At 45.6% G+C, this 24,797-nt stretch overlaps 1 long non-coding RNA gene across 1 annotated transcript in view; it reads right to left on the bottom strand.

Moving 5' to 3' along the window:
* The window catches only part of LOC309794642, a 93,338-nt gene extending 69,919 nt beyond the window's left edge, over nucleotides 1-23,419 (bottom strand). Inside the window, exon 1 of the long non-coding RNA XR_014292174.1 lies at nucleotides 23,163-23,419. This is a non-coding gene — a long non-coding RNA (uncharacterized lncRNA). The remainder of the gene's footprint in view (nucleotides 1-23,162) is intronic.
* Between the last annotated feature and the right edge of the window lie 1,378 nt (nucleotides 23,420-24,797).

Genomic DNA, 24,797 nt, shown 5'->3' with positions numbered 1-24,797 from the left:
AGATTAAATCCCCACAATCAACTTGATGCACCCTGCATCTCTCTAATACCTGTATAGACAATGAATGTTCCCAAAATTGAGGCGGTGGACTTTGGGAGCAACTGTAGACTTGGGGTTTGCTGTCAACAAGTGATATGTTTCTGATTTTTATGTTTATCTTAGTTTAGTTTTTAGTGCTTGTTATCATTGGTAGATTTATTGGTTTGGTTGCTTTCTTCTTTGTATTTGTTTATTCTATTCTATTCTATGCTATGCTATGCTATGCTATGCTATGCTATTCTATTCTATTCTACTCTATTTTATTCCTTTTCTTCTGAGCCGTGTGGCTGACAGGGTCTTGGTGCTCTGGCCAGGTGTCAGGCCTGAGCCTCTGATGTGGGAGCACCAAGCCCAAGACAGTGGACCACCAGAGACCTCCCGTCCCCACTTAATATCAATTGGTGAGCGCTATCCCAGAGATCTCCATCTCAACACTAAGACCCAGCTCTACCCAACGGCCAGCAAGCTCCAGTGCTGGATGCCCCATGTCAAACAACTAGCAAGACAGGAACACAACCCCACCCATTAGCAGAGAGGCTGCCTAAAATCATACTAATTTCACAGACACCCCAAAACACACCACCGGATGTGGCCCTGCCCACCAGAAAGACAAGATCCAGTTCCACTCACCAGAACACAGGCACCAGTCCCCTCCACCAGGAAGGCTACACAAGCCACTAAACCAACATCACCCACTGGGGGCAGACAACACCAAAAACAATGGTAACTATGAACCTCCAGCCTGCGAAAAGGAGACCCCAAACACAGTAAGTTAAACAAAGTAAGAAGACAGAGAAATATGCAACAGTTGAAGGAGCAAGGTAAAAACCCACCAGACCAACAAATGAAGAGGAAACAGGCAGTCTACTTGAAAAATAATTCAGAGTAATGACAGTAAAGATGATCCAAAATCTTGGAAATAGAATGGAGAAAATACAAGAAACTTTTAACAAGGAACTAGAAGAACTAAAGAACAAACAAAGAATGATGAACAACATAATAAATGAAATTAAAAATTCTCTAGAAGAAATCAATTGCAGAATAACTAAGGCAGAAGAAGGGATAAGTGACCTGGAAGATGAAACAGTGGAAATAACTGCTGCAGAGCAGAATAAGGAAAAAAGAATGAAAAGAACTGAGGACAGTCTCACAGACCTCTGGGACAACATTAAATGCACCAACATTCGAATTATAGGGGTCCCATTAAAAGAAGAGGAAAAGAAAGGGTCTGAGAAAATATGTGAAGAGATTACAGTTGAAAACTTCCCTAACATGGGAAAGGAAATAGTCAATCAAGTCCAGGAAGAGCAGAGAATCCCACACAGGATAAATCCAAGGAGAAACATGCCAAGACACATATTAATCAAACTATCAAAACTTAAATACAAACCAAAAATATTAAAAGCAGCAAGAGAAAAGCAACAAATAATACACAAGGGAATCCCCATAAGGTTAAGAGCGGATCTTTCAGCAGAAACTCTGCAAGCCAGAGTGAGTGGCAGGACATATTTAAAGTGATGAAAGGGAAAAACCTACAACCAAGATTACTCTACCCAGTAAGGATCTCATTCAGATTCTATAGAGAAATTAAAATCTTTACAGACAAGCAAAAGTTAAAAGAATTCAGCACCACCAAACCAGCTTTACAACAAATGCTAAAGTAACTTCTCCAGGCAGGAAATACAAAAGAAGGAAAAGATCTACAAAAACAAACCCAAAACAATTAAGAAAATGGTAATAGGAATATACATATATCGATAATTACCTTAAACGTAAATGGATAAAATGCTCCAACCAAAAGACATAGACTGGCTGAATGGATACAGAACAAGGCCCGTATATATGCTATCTAGAAGAGACCCACTTCAGACCTAGGGACACATACAGACTGAAAGTGAGAGTATGGAAAAAGTTATTCCATGCAAATGGAAATCAAAAGAAAGCTGGCGTAGCAATTCTCATATCAGACAAAATAGACTTTAAAATAAAGACTATTACGAGACAAAGAAGGACACTACATAATGATCAAGGGATCAATCAGAAGAATGTATAACAACTGTAAATATTTACGCACCCAACATCAGAGCACCTCAATACATAAGGCAAATATTAACAGCCATAAAATGGAAAATCGACAGTAACCCAACAATAGTAGGGGACCTTAACACTCCACTTTCACCAATGGACAGATCATCCTAAATAAAAATGAATAAGGAAACACAAGCTTGAAATGACGCATTAGACAAGATGGACTTAACTGATATTTATAGGACATTCCATCCAAAAAAACCTGATATTTATAGGACATTCCATCCAAAAACAACAGAATACACTTTCTTCTCAAGTGCTCATGGAACATTCTCCAGTATAGATCGTATCTTGGGTCACAAATCAAGCCTTGGTAAATTTAAGAAAATTGATATCATATCAAGTAACTTTTCCAACCACAGCACTATGAGACTAGATATCAATTACAGGAGAAAAACTGTAAAAAATACAAACCCATGGAAGCTAAACAATACACTACTAAACAACCAAGAGATCACTGAAGAAATCAAAGGGGAACTCAAAAAATACCTAGAAACAAATGACAATGAACACATGACAACCCAAAACCTATGGGATACAGCAAAAGCAGTTCCAAAGGGGAAGTTTAGAGCAATATAATCCTACCTCAAGAAACAAGATACATCTCAAATAAACAACTTAATCTTACACCTAAAGGAATTAGAGAAAGAAGAACAAACCGCCCCCCAAAGTAAGCAGAAGGAAAGAAATGATAAAGATAGATCAGAAATAAATGACAAAGAAATGAAGGAAATGATAGTTAAGATCAATAAAACTAAAAGCTGATTCTTTGAGGAGATAAACAAAACTGATAAACCATTAGCCAGACTCAAGAAAAAAACGGAGAAGACTCAAATCAACAGAATTATAAATGAAAAAGGAGAAGTAACAACTGACACTGCAGAAATAAAAAAGGATCATGAGAGATTACTACAAGCAGCTATATGCCAATAAAATGGACAACCTGGAAAAAATGCACAAATTCTTAGAAAAGCACAGCCAAGACTGAACCAGGAAGAAACAGAAAATATGAACAGACCAATCACAAGCACTAAAGTTGAAACTGTGATTAAAAATCTTCCAACAAACAAAATCCCAGGACCAGATAGCTTCACAGGTGAATTCTATCAAACATTTAGAGAAGAGCTAACACCTACCCTTTGCAAACTCTTCCAAAATATAGCAGAGGAAGGAAAACTCCCAAACTCATTCTGCGAGGCCACCATCACCCTGATACCAAAACCAGACAAAGATGTCACAAAGAAAGAAAACTACAGGCCAATATCACTGATGAACACAGATGCAAAAATCCTCAACAAAAGACTAGCAAACAGACCCTAACAGCACATTAAAAGGAACATACACCATGATCATGTGGGGTTTATACCAGGAATGAAAGGATTCTTCAATATATGCAAATCAATCAATGTGATACACCATATTAACAAACTGAAAGATAAAAACCATATGATCATCTCAATAGATGCAGAAAAATCTTTTGACAAAATTCAACACCCGCTTATGATAAACACTCTAGAGAAAGTAGGCATAGAGGGAACCTACCTCAACATAATAAAGTCCATATATGACAAACCCACAGCTAACATCGTTCTCAATGGTGAAAAACTGAAACCATTTCCTCTAAGATCAGGAACAAGAAAAGGTTGCCCACTCTCACCACTCTTATTCAACATAGTTTCGGAAGTTTTAGCCAAGAAAATCAGAGTAGAAAAAGCAATAAAAGGAATCCAAATAGGAAAAGAAGAAGAAAATTGTCACTGTTTGCAGATGACATGGTACTATACATAGAGAATCCTAAAGATGCTACCAGAAAACTACTAGAGCTAATCAATGAATTTGGTAAAGTAGCAGAATACAAAGTTAATGCACATAAATCTCTTGCACTCCTATACACTAATGATGAAAAATCTGAAAGAGAAATTAAGGAAACACTCCCATTTACCATTGCAACAAAAAGAATAAACTACCTAGGAATAAACCCAGCTAAGGAGACAAAAGACCTGTATGCAGAAAACTTAATACACTGATGAAAGAAATTAAAGACGATACAAACAGATGGAGAAATACACCATGTTCTTGGATTGGAAGAATCAACATTGTGAAAATGAATACACTACCCAAAGCAACAGATCAATGCAATCCCTATCAAACTACCAATGGCATTTTTCACAGAACTAGAACAAAAAATTTCACAATGTGTATGGAAACACACAAGACCCCAAATAACCAAAGCAATCTTGAGAAAGAAAAACGGAGCTGGAGGAATCAGGCTCCTGGACTTCAGACTATACTACAAAGCTACAGTAATCAAGACAGTATGGTACTGGCACAAAAACAGTAATATAGATCAATGGAATAGGATAGAAAGACCAGACCTAAACCCACACACATATGGTCACCTTACTTTTGATAAAGGAGGCAAGAATATACAATGGAGAAAAGACAGCCTCTTCAATAAGTGGTGCTGGGAAAACTGGACAGCTACATGTAAAAGAATAAAATTAGAATACTCCCTAACACCATACACAAAAATAAACTCAAAATGGATTAAAGACCTAAATGTAAGGCCAGACACTATAAAACTCTTAGAGGAAAACACAGGCAGAACCCTGTATGACATAAATCACAGCAAGATCCTTTTTGACCCATCTCCTAGAGAAATCGAAATAAAAATAAGCAAATGGGACCTAATGAAACTTAAAAGCTTTTGTAAAGCAAAGGAAACCATAAACAAGGCGAAAAGACAACCCTCAGAATGGGAGAAAATATTTGCAAACGAAGCAACAGACAAAGGAATAATCTCCAAAATATACAAGCAGCTCATGCAGCTCAATATTAAAAAAACAAACAACCTAACCCAAAAATGGGCAGAAAACCTAAACAGACATTTCTCCAAAGAAGATATACAGATTGCCAACAAACACACGAAAGGTTGCTCAACATCACTAATCATTAGAGAAATGCAAATCAAAACCACAATGAGGTATCACCTCACACCAGTCAGAATGACCATCATCAAAAAATCAACAAACAATAAATGCTGGAGAGGCTGGGGAGAAAAGGGAACTCTCCTGCACTGCTGGTGGGAATGTAAATTGGTACAGCCACTATAGAGAACAGTATGGAGGGTCCTTAAAAAATTAAAAACAGAACTACCACATGACCCAGCAATCCCACTACTGGGCATATACCCTGAGAAAACCATAATTCAAAAAGAGTCATGTACCACAATGTTCACTGCAGCTCTATTTACAGTAGCCAGGACATACAAGCAACCTAAGTGTCCATCGACAGATGAATGGATAAAGAAGATGTGGCACATATATACAATGGAATATCACTCAGCCATAAAAAGAAACGAAATTGAGTTATTTGTAGTGAGGTGGATGGACCTAGAGTCTGTCAAACAGAGTGAAGTAAGTCAGAAAGAGAAAAAGAAATACCATATGCTAACACATATATATGGAATTAAAAAAAAAACAAAAACGGTTCTGATGAACCTAGGGCCAGGACAGGAATAAACATGCAGACGCAGAGAATGGACTTGAGGACATGGGGAGGGGGAAGGGTAAGCTGGGACTAAGTGAGAGCGTAGCATTGGCATATATACACTACCAAATGTAAAACAGATAGCTAGTGGGAAGCTGCTACATTGCACGGGGAGATTAGCTCAGTGCTTTGTGACCACCTAGAGGGGTGGGATAGGGAGGGTGGGAGGGAGGCGCAAGAGGGAAGGGATGTGGGGATATATGTCTATGTATAGCTGACTCACTTTGTCATACAGCAGAAACTAACCCAACATTGTAAAGCAATTATAGTCCAATAAAATGTTAAAAAAAAAGAAGAAGAAGAATCCCAAGCTACATCCTAGAGCGTTTGAATCAGAATCTCCTAAGGATTAAAAAATCCAGGCTCCAGAATTTTTTTAACTCTTCAGGTTGTACCAATGTAGAGTCGAGAGTGAGAACCACTGGCTTAGCCCAACTCAGGGAGAGGGGAAGGGGCAGAGATGGCTTCCCAGAAGCCCAGAATCTGAGCTTGGTCTAGATGGCAATGCAAGTTCTAGCAATGAAACACAAGTGTGTGGCTAGGTAGAGAATTTGCTCTCAAACATGGTCACACCATGAAATCACCTGAAAATCTGTAGTGAATGCAGCCTCCTGGTACCACCCTCTGAGATGGCCTGAGTGCCAGGATAATGAAAAGTTCCCCAAGTATGCAACCAGAGTGGGAAGCAACTGCCATGGGCAGAAGGGCATGAACTCATCAGGGTGATTGAATATGACAGAAGTCAACTTTGGTAATGTCAACAAAGAAGGAATTTACTGGAAGATGTGAATCAGCTCACAGTTGTTGGGAAGGCTGGAGAGAGGGCTGAAACAGTGGGCAGGGATGAGGTAGGCGGGTCCACAGAAGCCACAGACCAACCACGTCCCAGAGTCTGGTGGGAAGGTCTCTGGTCTACCACAAACACTACTGACCCAGCAACACTGGATGCTGGCACACTGGCCACCAGGCACCAAGGACCCTGCAATTGGTTCTAAACTGTCACCTTGTTCTTTGTCACTCATCCCAGATGCAACATCCCACACTGGAGCCTCTGGGTGACCCTGCTCAGGCCACTTCCTAACAGTCAAGATACCGACTGACTGTCAAGTGAAGAGAACCACCTGCCTCCTTGGGGTTCCCAAAGTAGAAAGGAAAGCTCTGCCTGCCACCCACCTGTCTCAGGGTCCCTCTACATTAGCATGGGTATTCTGATGCTGGGAAGCCAAAAATGACCTATGTCTATTGGGAATGTAAATTATCAGGTCAGATCATGGGCAAGGAACTCCAAATCTTCAGTGTAACGGTGAGTAGGTGGATAGGGACAGGAAGGGGAAGGTCCAAGTACAGAAGACTGGAACCGGACATGAGGCAGTCTGGGTCCTTCTGCATCATGGAGCAGCAGGTGAGAAAGGCACGGGTTACACATTCCAGAAGAGGTCAGAGGAGCTTTCACTAGCTGCTTCCCTCTTCCCCTCGCCCTTTATCATCATGGCTGCCATTTACTGAGCACTTACTATGGGTGGGCCCAGGGCCAGTGCAGAGCGCCATCTCTCCCTTTAGTGGGCTTTTAAACATTTTCCTTGTAATGTTTACCACTTCTACCATACTACTTAATTCACTCACCTACCTTGTGTATTATCCCTTTCCCTTCACCACTAAAATGTAAACTGCAAGAGTGTAGGGATTTTTGTCCATTTTTGCTCAAGCTCTCTTCCCAGGCAGATGAGAGGACCTGGCACATAGTAGGTGTTTGATAAGTCCCTGTAGAGTGAACAGATTTCTCATCTGGGCAGATGGAGATGCTGTCTGTTGTATATATGACTAGTGTGGACATCAGGAAAGGGAAGATCCAGAATTCAAAGTCATGCCCGTTGGGATTCAGAGCCCATGACTTTTGCCTTCCCAAAAGGCTGTGGGTTGGAAGAGAGAGAGTTTCCTTAAGGAAGATGCATAAGGCATAAGACAAAGAGTCAGAGGTGAGAGAACAAATCAGTAAGTCTAGTTTAGACAAAAAGTCCCTAGGGCTGGAAACAGGTTCAGGGTTGAGGGAGCTAGGGCAGGCCTAGAATCCGTGGGGTGAGGGATGAGAATAGGGGTGGGGATGGCAGAAAGGGGGCAGGGCCTCGGGCAACTGCCTGCAACCCACCCTCATGGACCAGGTGGAGGGGGCTGCCTGGAAGTATTCAAGACATGACAGACAAGAGCTCTATGGCCTTGGCCATGACACTGAATCACAGACTATAAGTTCTGATGAGCTTTTTTTTTTTTTTTTTTTTGGTACGCAGGCCTCTCACTGTTGGGGCCTCTCCCATTGCGGAGCACAGGCTCCGGACGCGCAGGCCCAGCGGCCATGGCTCACGGGCCCAGCCACTCCGCGGCATGCGGGATCTTCCCGAACCGGGGCACGAACCCGTGTCCCCTGCATCGGCAGGTGGACTCTGAGCCACTGCGCCACCAGGGAAGCCCCCTGATGAGCTTTTAATTTACATTCCTATTTTAAACTACAGGGATTTTTACATTTTCTGAATAAGGGTAACAATAACTTCACAGGCCTTTGGTGAGAATCAAATGGAATTCTGTGTGTGAATTATTTATATTAATATTATATTAATTACATATTTTATATACAAGTTTTATATATTAAACTAATTATGTAAAATTATATTGATTCTATGGAGTCAAGTTTTCTGTCTGTCATAGACTCTATGACACATATAAAGGTCATTCTGTTATGAGGGAGCACATAACAGCCCTCTGCCATAGCTCTTATTGTGCCCATTTTACAGATGAGAAAACTGACTTTTAGAAAGGTAGAGGACCTTGTGTAAGGTCACACAGCTGACAGACAGTTGAGCCGGGACAGAACCTATGCAGTCTGACTTGAGAGTCTGTCCCCCAACCGCCTCTTGCCACTGCAGTGAATGTGTGTGTAGGGTCACTACAAAGTCATTATAGGTTCCTTGGAAGCTGACAGTGTGGATCACTGTCCCTGTCTGGTGTGTCTTCAGCCAGTACCACGTCATCCCCAGGCTTCAGCTACTGAGACCCGTGTCGTCCCAATTCAGGAGACATTATTGGGAGCCACGGCTCAGCACTGAGGCTAATTGCCTCCAAATCAGTATGTTCCACTATGAGATCAGCCAACAAGCCGCAGGCAGCCAGGTGGCTGTGAGGACATGCTCAGCCCATTTCCAATGCCTGTGATGTGAGGGGGACACAGTTCAGATGGAACCCCAGGGCCTGCTCTGAGCCCAAGTCTTGTCCACTGAAGCTGACGTTTTCTGGTGAAGCCTTACTGGCAGCCTGTTACTGACACTTAGGAGCAGTTTAAATACCAGGGGTTCCTTGGAGAGAGAAACTCAGAACATGCCCAGCCATGTCTTAGTCCAGTTTTCTACATTCATCCATGTAGTAAACACTTATCGAGCATCTACTACTCTGTACTGTACTGATTCCTGGGGTTGGAAGAACGAAGATGGTAGCTCCCCTCCACGCCTTCTGAAACCTCAGAGTCCAGCATGAAAGTGACGTGCCAAAAGGGACGCAGTCCATTCTGGACATGAGGATCTGGTGCTGGGCCCGGAGAAGAGGTGGTTAAATTGGCCTGGAGGGACTGAGAAGGGTTCGCGGAAACATTGATGATTCTATGGAACCGCTAAGATCTGTCAAGCAGAGAGGGGCCCTATCGAGTAGAGGGAGCAGGTTATGTATACAAAGACTTAACGGTACTAATGAAAAGCACATCCACGGGGCTAGAACACTGGGGATATGGAGAGGATAGGTGGGATGTTGGACTTGCCATCCTAAAGGCGAGAGACAGAACTGCGGTTGCAGGCACAGCCCTGTTGGGATGGAGATTCTATGTCAAGCGACTCCAGCAAAATTTCAGATGGGCTGAGTCTCTAACCTTCCTTCCCTGGCTTGCCTCAAACTCTTTAACCTGAACTCTAAAATGTGTCACGGCAATGCTCCCATGTTAATGATCCAACGTCAAGTCATCTCATTCATATGCAAACGCTCTGACACAGACGCTATATGAAATGAATTCAGATGGAATACGCCAACATCCTTTTTTTTTAAAATCCTTCCAGAGAGTTATGATGTTGCTACATAAGTTAATGAGAGGAATAGAAGAGCAAACGCCGCTCCCGAAACCTGTCAGCAGTATAACTATTTAGATGGGTATTAAAGCCAGACACTGTCATATAATTTGAGGGTATGGTTGAAGACATCTTAAGAATATTTTGTTTCTGACAATTGAATCATAATTTTAATAGACATCTCCAAAAAAGAGAAGTGGTGGTAGCAGCCACGTAACGTTTATTTAGGAGCTGGTGAAGATCTTTGATTCAAAGTGCTGGCTGAAATGACAGTACCCGGCTCTTAGAATGTCAGCCCTGACAAAGGGCTTGCATTTTATTATAACAGTAAGTGCCAAAAAAAATATCAACTTGGTGCCCGGCACTATGCAAAGTGCTATACACTAATTTTCTATTTAATCCTCACTGTAGCTTTGTGAGGTAACAACTTTTATCACCCTCATTTTATGGATGGGTAAACAGAGGCACAGAGACAGCAAGTAACTTGCCCAAGGTCACAGAGCTCATGAGTGGAGGAGTCAAGATTCCAACCTGGTTTGAGTCTCACTTACTGGCCTATTCTCCCTGTGGGCAATGAATTCTACTGCTTTATTCTTTTTTTAAAATTTTTATTGGAGTATAGTTGCTTTACCAATGTTGTGTTAGTTTCTACTGTACAGCACAGTGAATCAGCTATACGTATGCAGATGTTTCCCCTTTTTTGGATTTCGTTCCCATTTAGGGCACCACAGAGCACTGAGTAGAGTTGCCTGATCTATACAGTAGGTTCTCGTTAGTTATCTATTTTTTAAATTTAATCTTATTTATTTATTATTTTTGGTTGTGTTGGGTCTTCGCTGCTGTGCGTAGGCCCTCTCTAGATGGCAGTGAGCGGGGCTACTCTTCATTGTGGTGCGCGGGCCTCTCATTGCAGTGGCTTCTCTTGTTGCGGAGCGCGGGCTCTAGGCGCACGGGCTTTAGTAGTTGTGGCACATGGGCTCAGTAGTTGTGGCTCACGGGCTCTAGAGCGCAGGCTCAGTAGTTGTGACGCACGGGCTTAACCACTCCGCGGCATGTGGGATCTTCCCAGACCAGGGCTTGAACCTGTGTCCCCTGCATTGGCAGGCGGATTCTCAACCACTGCGCCACCAGGGAAGCCCTACTGCTTTATTCTTAAAAGTGAGGAGAGGATGGCCAGCCCAGGGAAGCAGTGACCTGGCCAAACTTCTTGTAGACACCTTGGAATCAAACTATTTTCCTTTAACTGCTCCACCCCACCCCTGCCAAGATGAGCTTTTCATTAAATCTGGCAAAGAGGTGGTATGATTTGTGAAAGGAGTAGAATTTTTAGAGAAACTAAACACTGTGTTAGAATCCTGGTTTTAGCATTTGTCAGATCTGCTGCCTTAGGCAAATGTCTAAACCTTCTCAGCCACGGTTTGATCACGTGGACAATTGGGAGACTCTTACCTACCTTCCAGGGTTGTCACTGGAGCGACTTGAGGTCCTAAATTAAAGTTCATGTAAAAAGTCTCACTTCTGCCATTGCCCTGAAGTCCTACCCAATGGCTGCCCTGAGCTTCTGGGCAGGTGAGGCAGCCGGTGTTTAGAGCAAAGGCTCCATGACCATCTCAAAAAGTGGAGGCCACCGGACTGTAAAGGAAATAACCCAAGTGCCCATCCCCAGTGGAATGGACAGGTAATTTGTGGTGTATTCACCTGATGGAATGGTACACAGCAAGGAGAATAAACAATCTACAACTACACACAACAACGTTGATGGTTCTCATAAATGTAGGGTCCAGTGAAAAAAGCCAGACAGAAGAGTACATGTGTATGATTTCACTTATATAAAGTACATAAGCAGCCTATGGAGGTCACCCTGGGGAGTCGGTGACTAAAAGGGACAATGAGGAGGGGGTTTCTAGGGAGCTGCCAGTGACTTGTTTATCTGGGTGCTAATGACATAGATTTGTTAATTCTGCAAAACTGTGACAGGCTATATACTGACAATACATGTACTTTTCTATATACTCCAACCTTAACTTTTTTAAGGACTCCAGGGGTTTAGTTCTCCTCTCATAAAAACAGTCTTTGGTCCCACAAAGCCAAAAGAGGCGGGAGACACACCCCACCTGGGAAGAGGGAGCCCACCCTGTCCAGCCCATGAAGAAGGACAAGGGACTCATCCACACTCCTTCTGAGAGAGTTCTGATGGCAGACATGCAAGAAGCCTGTCTTGGGAAAGAGGGAGTGCAGGTGGGGAGAGCCTGGGAGAGAAGGAAAGAACTAAAAGACAGGCCGGTGCCCTGAGACCACCACCTCAACAGCATCTGTTTCTGCTGAGGGAGCTACCATCTTGCGTGCAACCACTATGCACTGATTGCTACAAAGCATCATCTAGGCATCATTTTCTTTGGTCTCCCAGGAGTCTTCTAAGATAGGTTTTATTGTTCCTCCTTACAGATGGTGGAAACAAGGCTGTGAGCAAATAAGTTGCTTGTCTAAATGGAGCCAGGAAACAGCCAATCTGGCATCTGAATCAGTCTATCCGATTGCAAGAATTGCTCTTTGACCAAGGCCCTGTTCCTCGTCTTCATGCAAAGATCATTCTACCTCCTTCCTAATCCTGGGCCAGAGTTGGAGAGTTATGATGGCATGTGGGTGAAAGTGAACCAAAGAGCTTTAACCTCAGCCTGGCTGGGTTTTAATTATGAGACCTCTTGTTAGATCCTAACAAGGTAGAGAAACCGAAAGACTGATTCAAAGGACAGGAGCCATTCAAAGCATCCTCTGACAGCAGCATTTCTCAGTGAATTAATGAATGGAAGAACCGACAGTCACTGTGCAGTGGCTATGGAGTTGACCCATTGCATCACATCCTCAGAATAAATGGGGAAACAGATTTTTGACCTGCACTGTGCATACAGAAGAGAAAGTGAAGCCGAGAGCGGGTGGAATGACTGGCTGAAGAATGCCCAGCCAGGGACTGGCAGTGCCAGAAACAGCCAGGCCTATTAATACACACTTGAAAAACTTCTGCCAGGATGTCAACACCCCAGCCCACTGTTTAGACAGCAAATCCTCAAAACCATGTTAAAGAGAAGCTGCTCTTTACTTAATGAAGCCCAATGATCCTTTAAAAATAGTGCTGCTATTTATTTATTTCTGGAGCGCAGAGCAGTGGAGCAGAATATTTTAATGCCATGTTCTGAGGAAGATGCAGGCTCAGACCAGTGATGCAACTGGCAGAACTTGAGGATACAGTTCCCTGTGCTGTTCGGACAAATTCTCCCTCTGCTGGCTTCTTTGAGGTCTCTCAGTGGCATGCCATCCCTGTCTGAGACCGAGGAGGTGCTCACAGGGTCTGTTTCTTGATTTGGAGTCTGCGAATCATGGTTAAAAGGAGATAGCCATTGCCCAGTCCCAGGCAAATCTCAATCATCCTCGGCCACTCAATCAATTAATTCTGACACTAAGCCGAGGCAGGGTGTCTCCGATGGATGCTTCCTCCTCTAGAGTTCTAAATGGTACCCCATGGCCGGCACTCGATTAGGGGCCATAGAGAGAAAGAAGAAAAGCAAGAATATGCCTCTTCTTATTCCTCATTCTTTGGGGAGAGAGTACTTCACAGGCCTAAAGCAGAAATAACAAGGGGACGTATATAAGACAAAGGGAATCTCTGTAGGATCCATTGGAGACTATCTGAAACGCCCCTTCCTTCCGCGTGACCCTGACCCTCCCCAAGTGTGAAACAATTCCTCCTGGTGCCAGAAGGTAATGAGCCAGGAATGTGAATACCACACAGATGACAACTTTATTTTGTACTGTTTTCCATTCTCATTCCACTGCTGATTCATTTGTCCCATTTTTTTGCCCTCTTCTTATGCTCTTTGTGCAATTAAAAAAAAAAAAAAACATGTTGTCACTGACTTTGAATTTGCACCGTAAGCCCAAATCCTCCCTCCATCACTGCTGGAGATGGTCTCCACCGCCAGAGTCAACTCTTTCAGATGACAACGGCTCTCTCTCCTGACCCTTATGCTTTCTTTCTTTCTCTGGGGTCTGCTGTGCTTTCCCAAAGCTGCCTTGTCAGTGTCCCTATCAGCCCCCATGTTCAGACACAAGCTGAAATCATTGAAAATACTAGCTTCCCTTCTCCAAAGAGTCCAGCCCCTGCTTCTCTCCCAATGAACACAAACTGCAAGGCTCAGGGCTCCCCCTTTGTCAGTTAGGATCAAACCTCACTCTCTGCTAACCCAAAGAAAGGAAAAGGCAGCCAGTCATGCTACGAGGCTGTAAAAGAGCTTCCTCTAATCCTCCCAAAGCACTCGGGAGAAGGCTTTCAGCCAAGTCAGGGTCATTTAATGTATTCTGCTGTGGAAAAGATATTAAAAATGATTAAGTTCATTAGAAAAGAAAGAAAAGAAACCTTGTCTAAAGCAATGACCTGTACCCGGCAGCTGTGTTAAAACAAGTACCTTTTCTTGGGATCTGATAGGTGTTGGAAATCTCGATAAAGGTATGTGGAAAGGCAAGACCCACCCACACCAGGGCGTGGGTCTTCCTGCCCAGCAAACCAGCAGAAGCGCCTCAAAGATCAGAAGCAAACAGCACTGTAGTCTCGGTGATGAAGAGGAACCAAAGTGGATGACACAGTCTCTGTCCTCAAATATCTTCCAGTCTGGACAGAGAGATGCGAAAATATAGAGAAAAGAATAGTACCTGATGGGCACACAGTGGACACAATAAAAGGATCCCTGGAGGGAGGGCTTCTGTGCTAAACCTGGGAGGAGGAGCTGAATTTGGAGGGGCAGAGAGGATTTTCCAGGTAGAGAAGAATGTTTTGAGCAAATGCAGGAAGTTGACAGAAAGGGCAATGCAAGTTTGGCCCCATGGGAGAGTGAGTGAAACAGACGGAGTCCTTAAGAGCTTGGACATGAACCAATGAGCTGTGAGGCTGTTCCAGCATCAGTGTGAGTTTACTTTTACCTGAAAGAGGATGAGCAAGATCACCTCCTAACGGGCTCAGGATTCCCAGAGCTCAGAATCCTCAAGTTCCTATCACGCCTCTAGGGCGAAGGGCATTGCCCAGATGGAACCTCCGAGTCGCATTTGGCCACTACCAGCAGTCTACTGGTGCCGGCACTACACCTACCATCTGCACCAAGATAACTACCGTTCGTTCAACACCGAATACCTGGCGGACAGGGGCTTTACGTAGCTTATGGTTAAGATCCTCATGCCGGCTCCAGAGGTAAGAGTGACTTCCGTGGTAGAGTCTTGGAAATTGACTTCCCAAGAGACTCATGTCCAGACCGGCGCACAAGTAGGATGCCCCCCGCTATGCCAGACCTTGGAGCCCAGTAGCACCCACCCAACTAGGCCATCCTTCCACTCCAATCAAAAACAAAGACTTTTCACAGCATTGCCCACATGTGTACTCTTCTCTGAGGACTCAGAATGCCCTTGGAAGCCAAACCAGGGAAAGTCACCATGTGGTGAAATACTCCCAACTCTATTGGCAATATTCACTCGCTCCTAACCTTCGCTGTGAAAAACTCCTTGAGGCCTTTACAAGTAATATATCCCCTTACAGCAGACTTTGAGAAATGCAACTCTTTCCCAACACCTAAGACCCTTAGGAGCACATAGAGAATTCCCATCATCGACTACGCTTTGTAGCAGGCATAAAATGTAACGCGGCGCATCCAATGTCTGAGATTTTCCTTCTTGAGAAGACCCCGTAATGCAACTCTTAGTTTGTACCTTTACGTTTCCTTTAAATAAAGAAAGGGATTAAAGTTGCATCATAAACTCCATGCCCTTCAGCTCAGTCTTTTTTTTTTTTTTTTTTTTGTGGTACGTGGGCCTCTCACTGTTGTGGCCTCTCCTGTTGTGGAGCACAGGCTCTGGACGTGCAGGCTCAGCGGCCATGGCTCACGGGCCTAGCCGCTCCATGGTACGTGGGATCTTCCCGGACCAGGGCACGAACCCGTGTCCCCTGCATCGGCAGGCGGACTCTCAACCACTGCGCCACCAGGGAAGACCCCAGCTCAGTCTTTCTAATGACCATTTACAGATGAAGAAACAGAAGTTAAGAGAGGAAATAAATGTTCCTTGAGCGAGGTCAGAAGGCTAGTGAGGAAAGAAGCTGGGATTTGAACCCAGGTCTACCTCTATTAGATATATTTCTCTATTAGATATACAGTTGACCCTTGAACAATGTGGGAGTTAGGGGTGCCAACCCTCTGCACAGTCAAAAATCTGCATATAAGTTTATAGTCAGCCCTTTGTATCCGTGGTTCCACATCCACAGATTCAATCAACAGCGGGTCGTGTAGTACTATATTCGATATATCCTAGCAATGGGTCTATAACCCATGGCTCTCTCCTCTTGAGCTATTCACTCCTGCTCATGATGGGTTGAGGTGTGAGGGGGCGAGAGAATCACTGGGGTGTTTTTCAAAACACCCATGTCTTAGCCCCACCTCGGTTCTGCCTTCTTGAAAAGTTGCAGTGATCCGCTATCAGACCACATGGGGTAAATGTATATTACGAAAAGTTTCAGAGATGATTCTGATAATGTGATTCCTCACACTGGCAGTTGAAAACCTGTGCACTAGACCACATCGTCTCCTAGGAGTAGGAATTCCTGACTGGAATGCACAGATGGACATTTAAGAATTCCATGAGCTCCCTGAGAAACACCAAGTGCTCTGGGCATGTACCACACGCATTATTCTATAATTTTCACCAGATTCTTAAACTAGTCCCTGACTCAAACTTAGAAAGTACTCCTTTGGAGAAAATGTGGAATTTTTCCACATTCCTAAAGCAGGAATGTTAATTCTATCCTTTCCAGCTTCAACAGGCCCTGGACACGTGTAATTTTAAGCCATTATTCAGAGTACTCACTCGGCTTGCATTTAAGGGAATGGTTTCCCCAGTTTAATGTAATATTGCTATTGACAAATAGATCACTCTTAGCATCATCGAACTTGCCAGCTTTTATATCCACCAAGGTAAAAAATGTTCCTCAGATTTTGTCTTTTCATTCTCTCAATGGGCTTTAATAGATTTCTGTCTGGGATCAAAAGGCTGGCTGAATACAGGCCGTGCATAAAGTTTTGTGGGTTAAGATGATCACTAACTGCTTGAGCTCACTCTTAGCCTCATGATTTGTAGGTAGAGAGTTTGTTTCTATCAGACACAGTTGCCCCACTGGGATCACCCTGTGTGCGTGGAATGGTCAAGCAAACACAAGACCCTCGCAGGAAACCTGGCTGGGTTTTTTTGAGCACTGGTCTTGGCATTTGTCACCCTGATAGGGTGCTTTTCTATTGGTTTGGCCTGGTTAAACCATTGTGGTAGGAATTTTTGTTTAAATATTTGTGGGCAATCCTATTGCTGTTTTAATTGCTTCCTTATATTCTCTGTTGGTGTGTTTCTTTTTCACCAGTGGTTATAGCTATACCTCTACTCTATCTCTTTCCTTCTCTGCAGTGTCCATCACCATGTTCATTGATCCAAACACTTACTGAGCACCTGTGATGTGCCCAGAAGACTGCTAGGCACTGAAGAATGAAAGTGAGATGGGACATATGGTCGCTGTGTTCACGGAGCAACTCGCAGCCCAGTGGGGGAGACAGAGACCTGGATCAACACAGCGTGGTAAGAGTTTCCGGAGAGTTAGGTTGCCCAAAGGAAGCAACATTGAGTCTTGAAGGTCCAGTAGACATTAGGCGGGTGAATGGGGAGCGGGTGGAGGAGAGGCTAGCCAGGCAGAGGAGGTGGGACACACGGAGATGGGCAACAACAGGTGTGTCACTGGCCACGCCCAGCCCATTTCACAGTGGCCAGAATAGAGATGGTTTGCAGATCACGCCAGCATCACCATCCCTCTTTAAGAAATGTAAACAGTCTCCAAGAGGTTAGTTGGCTTGCCAAGAAGCAAAGCTGCTATTATGGGCTAAATGTTTTGTGCCCTTCCAGATGCGTGTGTTGAAGCCCTAACTCCCCCTTCCCACACACCGTGCGTTGGTTCTTTTTAATGGGGCCTTTGGGAAGTAATTAGGCTTACATAAGGTCATGAGGGTGGGACCCTCATGAAGGAATTAGTGTCCTTTTAAGAAGAGAAAGACAGCTTAAGACAAGCTCAGGTCACAGCCATGGAAAGTATGGACTTTGAATCCTGACTCTTGATTGTCTAGAGACTGATAATTGAGGTGAAATGACCATTTCTTGCTTAACGTATTAAATTTTAAACAAAATAAGGCAGCTTCTTTTGGAAAATCCAGGATGACCAATGGTAGAGAATGATATGTGACAGGAGCTTTAAACTCCATATTTTATACCTAGGGTGAATTCCTTACAACTCTCCAGGCATTTCCCCTAGGAGGGCTAAGAACCTCCACCCCTTAAAAAGCTTGGGGTAGGGCTGGGGGAGATGGGCAGAAGAGGAGGGATTCCATAAGGAACCTATATGGGAGATACTCCCACCCCAAATGCCTCCTAGAGTGCCCATCAGAGTTTAACTCCTCCAGCTGAAAACCTATTCAACTTTTAAATTTTGGTTATCACAGCATTTTCCAAAGATTTTGATCTCAGATCTGCCTCTAAAATATACCTTCTGTGTTACCGCTGTTGTTTCTGGTTTTATTGTTTTTGTTACTTTGATCGTAACACTATTTAACATCCCAAGGATCCCAATTTAGGAAAACTGCACGAGACCAGTAGAAAGACCTACAGACACATATTCACCGGCCAAAAATTAAAAGAAGGTAGCATGTCAACAGCTGCTATCCTTCTGTGACGCATTTCCATTCATTTTCATTTTTATGCTCTTCTGAATTTCTAAGGCTTTGAATTTGAATATTTTCCTTTCATAGTTCAGGGGAAGTTATTTCTTGGTCTGGAACCGAATAAATAACTATTTATGTTACTCGAGGACACTTCCTACTGCTGTGCCAGTTGTAGAAACTGAAATTATTTATTTTTACAAAGATTTGGGAGCAGTTTTGAGTAGTTTGAAGATGCTGAGAAATGGAAATGCAGGATATGTAGATATTCTTTTTTTTTTTTTTTTTTTTCCTGTATCAGTGGTGCTCAAAGTATGGCTCCTGGACCAGCAGTGTCACCTGGGAATTTTGAGACACAAAACTTCCCCCACCACATCCGCACACATCTCTACTGAATCAGAAACTCCAGATGGGGAGTGTTTTCACAACAACAACCACAAAAATGCCCAGGAGTTTGAGCATTGCTTATACTAGGCTTAGAGCGTCACAGGTGGGCTCTCAGTTTTGGAGGCGGCATGATGATCCTGACTTCCCCTTTCCAGCCACCTCCCCCATCAGTGTATTCCCCGGGTAAGCAGAGGAGGGGAAGCAGCCATCTCCTAAGCTGATTCTGCCAGGTGTCTGTGAGGGGTAATGTCGCCTCATTGTCTCAACCGGCCTTCAGCTGTCCCTGCTTTCATTAGTCAAACTGCACCAATCAGCAAGTGGGTCCAACAGCTGTACAGCAGCAGGTGCAGGGGTGAGGAACTTCCCTAACTGGGGTCAATCCTACCCCCCCCCCACCCAGCCCACCCACCAACCCTCATGGCGGAGCCCAGCCCTGCGGATGCACTTATACAGCATGAGGTGGGCCCTTCTGCCCCCTGATTTCATCGAGGCCTCTGCACGGTGCCCGTACTCACACACTAGCAGCTGGGAGATCTCAGCTGGGATGCAACCCAGAGACCATCCCTCCTGAGCCCCGCTTTTTACAAGAAAGAATCTGAGGTCCACAGAAGGGAAGAATAGGGCGTACCAACACTAGAATTCAGAATTCCTGTCCCTCAATTCAAAGCCATTTGCAGCACCCCCTAATGGGAGCTGAATATTCTTAGGAAATAAATACATGTAGCAATGAATCAATCACCACCTTGTTAGTGTGACAGATATAATGTAATGAGTAGATATCTATCATGCATCATTCACCATTTCAAATAAGGCTACCATAGAGGACAGATTGCAAATGACACAAAACAGCCCTGAATTATGCTCTTTTCCAGGGCTGTTGTAAGGATCCCTGTCTGCCCTTTGCTTAAATCATAGCAATCAGGAACCATTTTACCCCTGGTCCTTTCAGTTGCTGCCAATTCATGATTGAAGCAGTGGGAGGTGCTGGGAAAAGACAACCGGCTTCCAGCAGTCCCAGACCTACCGCTCACTAACCAGTGTGACCTTGAACGTGTCACTTAAAATGCCTGGCCTCAGTCTCCCCTTCCTTGAACCACAGGGGTTAGTTAATAATCTTCAAGGGACTTCCTACTGACAGTAACGCACGCTTAATTCCTACTTCCAGTTTGCCTACTTGGGGCAAAGAGAGATGCTTCCTGCAAGCCCACTGAGACAGGCCAGCCTCTGTGTGCTCAGACCTCCTTGTCCCCTCCACCCATCAGCACCCCCCATCACAGGGCTTGATCCCATGGAGGCTCTTGGGAGTCAGAAGTCCCGACTAATTTGCCTGACTGCCCAGCCAGCCTTGGTGGGCTCGTTTGGCATTCCGGCAACATTTGGCTCTGGCTCGGGGAGAAATTGTCCCTGCCCCTCTGAAGCACGCTGAAGCACCCCTCTCCATCCAGAGAGCGTTGGAGACACCTGCCATTTACGGCCCTAAGAAGAGCTGGTCCCCACTCGGGCAGCCAGAGTCAGTTTTAAATTACCTAAACAGCCTGAGTGTGGGGTCTGAGCTCCATTTGTTTACAAAATAGGCACTTTCAAAGGCCCTTTACTAGGGCCTGGCAATTCCCAGGTCCCCTGCTATAGGCTGATGCATAATGCATAAGATGCTGGGAAATGTGTATTCATGAGGGCGGCTTGGCTTTTGTCAAAAAGAACTGTGAAATATTATGATGGAACAATTTTCATTTCTGCCACATTGTTTTTATAGTGCATTCATGACTGGGGATTGAGGGCTTTGCGAGTTTTGTCTGGTGCAGATGTTGCAGTGCCGAGAGCTGCTTCAGACGCCTTATTTTCCAACTTTGTTGCTGACAATTACATGAGGTGGGGGGCGGGGAGGGCAGCTCTCACAGGGAGACAAAGGATATATGTCCTCAAGTGATCTTGCCCTGAATGCATTCAGGAGGGTGAGAGGGAGGAGGGAGGAGAGAGGGAGGAGGGAGGAGAGAGGGAGGAGGGAGGAGAGAGGGAGGAGGGAGGAGAGAGAGAGAGGGAGGAGGGAGGAGGGAGGAGGGAGGAGAGAGGGAGGAGGGAGGAGAGAGGGAGGAGGGAGAGAGGGAGGGAGGAGGGAGGGAGGGAGGAGGGAGAGAGGGAGGAGGGAGGAGGGAGAGAGGGAGGAGGGAGGAGGGAGGGAGAGAGAGAGGGAGGGAGGGAGGGAGGGAGGGAAGGAAGGAAGGAGGGAAGGAAGGGAGGGAGGGAGGAAAGGAAAAGGGATACTGATGCATGGAGATGACTCTTGACGCCAGGGCTCGGGCTGCCCTCCTTGAGGGAGCCATTATCTGCATTTTACATCTGAGGAAGTGAAGGCCCAGCAAAATTGAGGCGCTTGTCTGAAATCACATAACCAATGGATGGTGAGGCCTGGGTTTGAACCCACATCAAATGCCCAAGCTTACGGTCTCCTCCAGCTCCAGGAGAACTGAAGCCGAGGAGGAGCATCCTCCATCTGCAATGCATCTGAGAGGCCTGGGGGTGAGAGGCGCACATGCGGCCACTGGGTGAGGAGAACACTGAGGCCCCCATCCCGGGAAAGAAGGGCTGGGAGCTCGACCCTGAGCTGGCTGCCAGGCACCCATGTGTCAGGAGGTGGAGGAACCTTCTGAGACTCCACCGCTCCTACCTTCTGGTGCCTGTGTTCTAGCTCAAGTCTGGGGACTGCAAACCCCAGCGTGTCTCATCCTGCCACTGGGCTGCCTCCTTCCTAGTCCAGAAAACGCTGAGGCCCTTCAAGCCCCTCAGCCAGGAGGCACTGCGTTCCCAGAGGCAGGCATGGGGTATAATTTTCCCTTGGCTTGCAAAGCTCAGGGAAAATCCCCAGGGCTTGCAAAGCTCTAGGCAAGGTCAGAGCACACGCTCCCTCACCTGCTTCAAATGCACCCAGCCTGACAGAAAGGCCAGGCTGCAGGCAAACTCTGAGACACAAGGTGGGAGAAGAATCCATCCCGGGACAATCAGCGGAGCAAAGCAAGAAAGAGAGACAGGAGTGGCCAGGGCCTCATGGCTGGAGAAAGACGTGAGTATGCACAACACAGGGGTCTCCTAAGGCCAGCAAGTATTCCGAGCCCTGAGTGGCTGGACGCAGAGCAGGGCAAAGCAAAGAGCAGAACAGGGAATGGAGGGGCGGCACAGGCACAGGTGGGTCCCCCTCACAGGCCGGGACAGAGGCACAGCCTCGAAGCCCAAACTGCAGGGAGAAAAGCAGGGCTTTCGGCTTTAGGGAGCCCGGGAACAGGAGGTCCCCGAGGACCCACCACTCCTCCTTATGGAGGTGACCCAAGTGGGTCTGCGTAGGGGGGCAGAACTCGCCACCCCAAAACATCGCTTTGGCGTGTGGATTATTTTGAGCTGAAAACAATCAGGGCCCGAAAGACTTAGGAAGAAACTTTGTCCATCCCCCTAACTGACTAAAAGAATTTAGCTAGAGGGCCTGTTCCCAGAATAGCGCTATCAGCAGAGACATCTGCTGAGAATATGGGCTTTCTATTATGCGGGGAACTCAGCAGGGGGCCTGGAGATCAGAGTCCTCTCTGTGTCCCAGTGTCTCTGCAGGGCCCAGCAAACATTTATTTACCAAACATTTGCTTTTCCGTCTCCATGTGAGTTACTTTCCTCCCCTTTGAAGTCCCAAAGCACTGCCCCCAACATCCTCTTTTGTCTTTAACTGGAAGTGGTATTTAAGGTGAGGGCTTCAGCCATTTTGGCGAGTTAATTTTCCTGGCTCTCTCCCACGTATGTATGTTATCAAGCTTTTGCTTGATGTTCTCCTGTTAATGTGTCTCACATCAACTTATCTTAGATCAGCCAGAAGAACCCAGACGGGTAGAGGACAATGTTTTCCTCCCCAGCTTTTCGAAGTCTGGGGAAGAAACAGACACATGTGGAGACAGTGATGTGTCTCCTGAGAAGTTATCAGGCTGGGAGTACATGACGATCTCCAGACACATTCAGATCCACTATTCTTTTCCACGCTGAAGTCATCGTTATTCCAGAAATCTTGTCCACAGGGCGATTAGCTGGGGACTTCCGGTGCTCAACCACCAGGGTTAGGGTGGTGATCTCCTGGCAAATGCAGCCCTACGCACCTCTCTGCCCATTTCTAAAACAGAGCGAACTCTTTCTCGCTTGAGGGTCTTTGCACTGACTGTTCCCTCTGTCTCCAATACCCTCCACCTACCTCCAGAGCCGGTACCTCCTCAGCCTTCAGATCTCGGGCTATCTAGCCGGTTCTCTCATCCCAGTGTTCCCCATCAGAGCGTGCTGTTTGGGTTCGCCGCTGCTGTGGTGATTGTTACTGTCTTGTTGTCTGTCTCCAGCTGTGATATGAAGTCGTGAGAGCAGGGATCAGGCTGTGATCTGTTCACCCTTCTTTCCCCGGGACCCAGCATCATGCTTAGGACGTGGTCAGAGCTCAGTAAATGTTGAGAATGAATGAATCAGTTCACAGAGTGTTATGCAAGAACATGAATAAGCCGTAGCAAAAGGGCTGAAAATCCAACAATTTGCTCTCATGCCACACAGGGCACTTCTGCCTATTTGGATAAGCAAACCAGGCAAGGGGCAATTTCCAAAGCACAAGAAAACAGATCAAAGCTCACCACCACCAAGTCCAAGAGGTGGCCCTGAACCTTCTCCCCCTTGGCAGTCAGACAGAGTCTTGTCAAGGATTGGAACCAATGTGGTTTCAAAACCCCACGCTCCCAGGTACAAGTTTTGTAACCATTAGCCTCTGTTTTCCTACATCAGCACAAAGGAGAGTGAAGTCATCTGCTGAGATTGCCATGAGGATGGAGTTAGAGCAGTGTCCTCACCCCCACTGCCCCAAGGAACGTTTGGCAAAAGTCTGAAGACATTTCTGGTTGTCACGACTGAGGTAAAGTCCAGGGATGCTGTCAAACATCCTAAAGTTCACAAGACATCCTCCACAACAAAGAATTACTCAGCCCAAAATGTCAACAGTGTTGAGGGCCAGGAACACTACATCAGAGATAATGCAGTTGCACAGGAAGCCTTCGAATCCGTCCCTCTCTGTGACCAGATGCACCTGCAGGCAACTAACTGCAAAGGTCTGATCAGCCTCGTCTGAATACTCCCTGACCGCGCCTCCAACCAGCCTCTGCCCACACCAGTGTCTCACCAGGAATCCCTGTTGTCTTAGTCTGTTTGGGCTGCTATAACAGAACACCATAGACTGGGTGGCTGAAGCCACAAACACTTACTTCTCACAGTTCTGGAGGCTGGGATGTCCAAGATCAAGGTGCCAGCAGATTCAGTGTCTGGTGAGAGCCCACTCCCTGGTACACAGAGGGCCATCTTTTCACTATGTTCTCATACACTGGAAACGGCAAGGGAGCTCTCTGGGCTCTCCTTTACAAGGACACTAATCCCATTCATTAGGGCTCCACTCTCATGGCCTCATCGCCTCCCAAAGGTCTCCCCTCCAAATCCTGCCATATTGGGGATTAGGTTTCACTATTTGAATTTGGGGAGGATACAAACATTTGGTCTACAGCACCCATCTTCCGATTGTTATTAAGATCCTTCTTTCACACCTGAATTCAAATCTCACTACAGAGGAGCCTCCACCTGTTTTCTGTGCTGTTAGCCTTGTTTGTCCTACTGCACTGAATGTCTTCAGCGGCACACATGACAGCCTGCCCGCCACTGAGGCTTTCTCCTCCCTCTAGCCATCCTTAGGCTTTAGCACCAGGTGTTGCCTCCTAAGGAGAGAACTTGACTCATGAAAAAGGAGAGGGCTTCTTAGGCTAGCAAATCCAAAGTCCTAATTGTACGGTTTCTTCCTGGCTGTCTG

This window comes from Mesoplodon mirus (assembly GCF_964341445.2).
Source record: "Mesoplodon mirus genome assembly, chromosome: 19".
In the NCBI taxonomy this organism is placed as follows: domain Eukaryota; kingdom Metazoa; phylum Chordata; class Mammalia; order Artiodactyla; family Ziphiidae; genus Mesoplodon; species Mesoplodon mirus.
The sequence above is the reverse complement of the archived record's forward strand: the minus strand, read 5'-3'. Positions and strand labels throughout refer to the sequence as shown.